The sequence below is a fragment of the Caretta caretta genome, chromosome 7 (genome assembly GCF_965140235.1).
Source record: "Caretta caretta isolate rCarCar2 chromosome 7, rCarCar1.hap1, whole genome shotgun sequence".
NCBI classification, from domain to species: domain Eukaryota; kingdom Metazoa; phylum Chordata; order Testudines; family Cheloniidae; genus Caretta; species Caretta caretta.
This window is the reverse complement of record NC_134212.1, coordinates 115,108,329-115,114,030: the sequence shown is the minus strand read 5'-3', so window position 1 is coordinate 115,114,030 and position 5,702 is coordinate 115,108,329. Positions and strand designations below refer to the sequence as shown.

Below are 5,702 nucleotides of genomic sequence, written 5' to 3'. Positions count from 1 at the left end.
CCTAGCCTCTGTTTTCCAGAAGCTGGGAATAGGCGACAGGGGATGGATCACTTGACGATAACCTGTTCTGTTCATTCCCTCTGGGGCACCTGGAACTGGCCACTGTTGGAAGACAGGATACTGGGCTAGATGGACCTTTGGTCTGACCCAGAAGGGCCGTTCTTATGTTCCCCTCTGTGCCTGGTATTGCTATGCTCTGAGTGTAAGGTGCAGGAGCCATGTGGTGTTTTGTCACATAGCTGTATGGGGTGATATGAATGGGTAGTTAAGGACTGAGTGGGACCAACCCCCAAGAACTGAACAATTGACACCTATCAATTCAGGAGTCCCCAGATTGACTGGATAGAGGATACGTAAACTCAGCAGGGGTTCTGGAGCATGAAGGTCTGGGCTCAGAGAGAGACAGGGCTCTCCTGGAACTAAGACAGAGGGACAGAGAAAGTAGACCAAGATGGTTCCTACAGCCGCATGGTGCAGAAGAGTCCTGGCGTTGGCCAGTATGGACTATATCTTAATCTTTGCTTCTCTAGAGTAACCTGAAGACTTCCCAATGCTGGGTTCCAGTTGTCTAATGAACCCTACTTTGCTTTAAAAGACTGCATAGGGTTGCTGCAACTATTTTCTGAGAGGCATTGATCCCTGAGGAGGGAAACACACGAGGAACAAAAATTTTGCTCAGTTGGACTTGCTAGGCAGTATTCATGGAGAGAAACAGGAGTACTGGAGCCAGAGGCTCAGACTTGAAGGCACTGAGGCCAGGTGACCTACCTTTGTAGAAGCATGGAAACCCTTGGAGATGTGGCACACTGAAGGGGGTATCTCCCAAGGACTGTTTAAAAGCCAGGACATAACATAGATCCTGTGGATCCATAATACCATGCCATGGTACATAGCAGATAAATATAAATTCCTATTTAACACTTGTAGTATTGGGATTAGACTGAGAATAGGCCAGTTCTAAAAAGACAGGAAATAACTAGATGGTTACAAAAGGGAATTTCCAGCTGTGGATAATCATACAATTCCCATATTAACAACGAGAATCCACTGAGCAAGGAAGAGGAACAGTAATTTGCATAAATGTGAAAGATAATGGGTCTCTTCCTAATCAGACCAGGTGGAAAAGAAGCAACAGAGAGAATACGTATCAAGAGAGAAAGGCAGCTTGGTGTGATGTGTTTTAAAAGGCCCTGTGAAAAGGGCTACACAAGAGAAGCCAATAAATCTCAGCTTGTTTTCTCAGGTAGGAAGGGAAGTGCGAGGGGAAAATGTGTAAAAGCATTTAGGAGGATTGGCCAGCCTAGGTGAGTGAGGCTAAGAGCATGGAGGTGACACAGTGAGAAGGGTGTTGGCCACATCTGCTAGGCAACAAAGAGTTTGGTCCTTTCTGTTTGCAGATTCCTACCTGAAAGGAGCAGCCCAGTAAATAAGAATAATACAAGTCAATAATTCATAAAGTGAATTTCACCCAAGGATTTCAAAGCAATTTAGAACCATTCATTCATTTTCACAATGCCCCTGAGGAAGAGTAGGTAATTATTATCCCACATAATTTACAAATGGGGAAACTGAGGCACAGTTGCTCAGTGGCAGAGTTAGGAACAAAACTCATGAGTCCTTACTTTGTTTTACCAACTCTAACCAGTAGATCTCACTTCCTCTTCTGCTAGCCTGTCACATGTGTGGGCCTTTTTGCTACAAAAGGCCCTGTATCACAGGGTGTGTCCACTTCTTATCACATTCTGGAAAAGTTGAATCTCCCTCCTGTAATTTTCTTCGGTCCTTAACAATTCTGTGGACAAATCTAAGTTGTCATAACAGTTATTTACAATTTTTATTTGCGATATGTGTGTTTCTTTATATGTACCTCTCCTTGGATCCCTCACCTTTAAAATCCCTCACTAATGAATGTCACTATTATTCTAAGTGATATTAGCTGGGTTTGATTTGTGGATCTATTTAAAAACTTTGCCATTAATCTGTCTGTCTCTGTCTGTACTCCACAGCAAGACAGAATGGATTTGGGGCAGTTGGAATGGTGGCCGTTGTGTACTGGGCTAATTTTAACAAAACTTCCAATTGTCAGGGTTTTTTGTTGTTCCTTATTTCAATAAGGTTCCTTTTAGGATTTCCTTTGGTCCCCTCTGCACTAAAGCCGAGATTGTGCAGTCACATTACTGAAACATTGCTGGAAGGTTTTTAGGCTCTAGCATGGTTTTCCTTCCTAGTGGAGACAGGCATATTTGCCTTATAGGAATCAGTGTGGCGCTGCTCACTTTTGGGGTTAAACCAGGCTGCTTTTCAGTCCCCTGCTGAGGTGGGGATTGCATGCACTTTGTGCGGCCATGCCCACATTGCAAGCAGAATTACCATTGCCATTGGTCTGCATCCTGGAGGCTAATCAGGTACCTAGTTCTACTAACCAAGGGCCTGATCCAAAACCCACTGAAGGCAGTGGAAGGAATCAAACCCTAGAGACTTGACCTTTCAAAGTGACTTTTTTTATTTTGTATTACACTCTGTATTATAATACACACTTTTAAAAAGTAAAAATCAATTATTTTTATTTTGTCAAAATGTAACATTCCAGTTGATCCCAAATAAATTTGGGAGGTGGGGGTGGATTTTGTTCCAAATTGGAACAAAACCAAATTTCAAAATCTCAAATCCTCAGTGAAATGGAATTTCCATTCTCTACCGCAGCTCTAGCTGTTGTCCTTACATGAACATAATGGCCATGAGGGCAATAACAAAAGTCTACAGGTATGTATGTGACTCATATGTTGCTAATGTCCTTTCCCCTACTCCTAATTAATCCATTTCCATAATTTTTCTTATTATAGCACAGCACTAAGCTGGTTAGCCGGAGTAACTTAATGCACATGGCTGATTTTAGAAAGTACAATAGACTTAATGCAAAAAACTTCCTTTCCTTTCCTTTCCTTTCCTTTCCTTTCCTTTCCTTTCCTTTGGCATAACAACCCAAAGTGTTACAGAAGTAAAAAAAAAATATCAGAGAGGTATCTGTGCTCAGACTGGATAAGATTGTTTATTTTACAGGCAGTATCCCTTGAGAGATACACATCTCAATTACAACTCATGTTCTACTAAGATTGCCTGCAGATAGGAGCCGTCATACCACAGAATTACTTGATCCTTGGCAGACTTGAGGTATTGGTGGTGTACTAAAAATAAAATAAAAATAAAAATAGTTTTATTTTTCCAATGTTTGTTTTTTCTTTTACCTATAGGCAATATGGAGGACATATATCTACTATGTTTTGTAGTTTTGTGCACATCAGGTCCCTGATAATATAATTGCACTGTAATTCTAAGTAAAATAGTGGCAGAGTGTTTTTTAATTTTTCTTAAGAAGTTTCCATGGCAAAATAATATTTACTTGCTTTGTTTTTGTAGTATCTGTATCTTCTCCGTAGTGTTATGGTATGTATCCCAGCCACTACTCTTCCTTAAGAAGGAAGGAACCAAATCATAGATGAGAAGAGAAGTTATTAGATATTCTGGTGCTAAACCCTTGTTGCTTTTTGCTTATCTTTCATTTCCAAATGGTGCAAAATTCTTTATAGCTCACAGTTGGCTGTTTCTATAAAAACTGAACAGTTGCTGTGTTCCAGTGCAGAGGTGGATGCATTTCAGGGTGGGTACTCAATAAGACTAAAAGTCTGGCTGCTTATACCGGGGCCCAAATATGAATTTAGAAGCCTGACAGTAGGCTGTAACTTTTGAAAACCTTGTCCATTATCTGTCTGTCCATCCATCAATCCACACACACAATTTCAACAGCTAAAATGTCAGGATTGACAACTCCAAATTTTTAAAAATGAGGAGTGAAGCCCAACAAAATCATTGGCTTAAAATTCATGATAGCTTTCAAAAGAATGCATTTGGGGTTCTTTGTATTTTTCTTTTGATTTCTGAGTCTTTAGGGTGGACTCAGGTCATGGTTTCAAGCTTTTCTCCATGACCACAAGGGCTAGAAACTTATTATATATAGTATATATAAAAGAAAGCTGACAGTCTTATGGAAACACAGGATTCCAGGAGCTGAGGCTTTAAGGAAAACACCTAATATCACAAGACTCATGATAAAATTGTGAGAGATGGTTCCACTGAATGGTTTGAGGGATCTGTCTTAAACCTTCAAAGCCAGAAAACCAGCATTAAGGGAATACCATCAACTTGAAATCTAGTTAATTTTTTTAAAAATAAGTTAAAAGTTATTAGAGATGTATCTGTGCTCAGACTGGATAAGATTCTTTATGTTACAGGACATATCCCTTGAGAGATACACATCTCAGTTACATCTCATGTTCTACTACAACGATTATTTGTTTATTTATTTGTATTGCAGAAGTTCTGGAGCACTACCAGTTTTGCTAGACACTGTACAACACAGAAGAAAAGGACGGTCCTTGGTGTTATAGCAGACTGAGTTCACCTGCCAGCTTTTGTGGCTTTACCATCTCATATTCCAGGTTTTACCGACCTTTCTCTCTCTCCCTGTTCCTGTGTGAAAGAGCTGCACAAACTCAAGGTGAACCGACTGATGGACTGTACAGGGAAACAATGAAGTTGACTTCACCAACGTGCAGTCAGGAGCACAGAATAAGCAAGCTCAAAAATAGACAAAAGATAATCAATTTTTGAACCGCTGTCAGATACGGTGATCTTAGGTGTTCCTTGTAGCAACAGAAAAGTGTAAAAAAATTGAGACAGATATGTGATTTTTAATTTGACAGTGTTGCTTTAGGGCTGAAACACAACTAAGTTTTGAGCCCAGTTCAGGCCCAGTGAAAGTGTTTCCTCTCCATTAATTTCAGCCCATCCGTGGCTGAGCTGAATTTGGTCCTTTGTGCCTAGATATTGCAGGTTTTGGTATGTGAGATCTTTCAGTGATGGCCTTCTTGCAACAGGTCTGCATCTGCTCTAGAACAAACAGGGTGAGCCTATGATAGCCTTTCAACTTGCGGCTTTGCCTGTTCTGGGTTCAACGTGATATAAGGCAGAGTCTAGCATTTTTCTCCACATTTCTCACTATCGTGCAAAAGGGGGAATGCTGGTGCCCGGCCGCTACTTGCAGTGGCTGAAGCCAGGGGTCGGCACCACCATTTTGCACGACGGACACTTGACAAAATTACCGTATTTAATGACGGACATCATTCATTACCACGGACCTCAAAATGTTTACCATGGACAGTTGTGTCCATGTATGGACACGTTGCTGACCCCTGGTGGAAGCTGAGATTTTCAAAAGAGCCTAGGATCATTAGACATCCAACTCTCATCGAAACTGCCAACTCTCGTTTGAAAATCCCAGCCGAAAATCCCAGCGACCCGTGTCCTACTTCTGCTACCGCCAGTGCTAGAGCAACTGTGGGAAATATGAAGAGAAATGCTAGTGTGGGCAAGGCCTTAAAGTTGCTCAGGGTCCTTTTAAAGTATATTAGATCTGGTGTGTTGGAAGGATTTTTTTTTTTTGAGCCGTTGAGGCGTACTGAAGAAATTTGTGCTGAGGGACTTTTAAAAAAAGGTGCTTTTGACCCAGCAGACCATAATGAGCCTTTTGGCTATATTTAGGGAGCCAACAAGTACCTGGGGACTCCTAAATCCACATAATATTCAACTACCCCATGGAAGTTCTGAATGAACTACTAAATTTACGCTGTTGGCAAACCCCTGTC

At 41.1% G+C, this 5,702-nt stretch overlaps 1 long non-coding RNA gene across 1 annotated transcript; it reads left to right on the top strand.

Annotated features, from left to right (window-relative positions):
* The first annotated feature begins 2,700 nt into the window (after window positions 1–2,700).
* On the top strand, window positions 2,701–4,703 carry LOC142072913 (uncharacterized). The gene is made up of 3 exons (XR_012669519.1): window positions 2,701–2,763; window positions 3,061–3,171; window positions 4,373–4,703. It is a non-coding gene; the product is annotated as an uncharacterized LOC142072913 (long non-coding RNA).
* The last annotated feature ends 999 nt before the right edge of the window (window positions 4,704–5,702 follow it).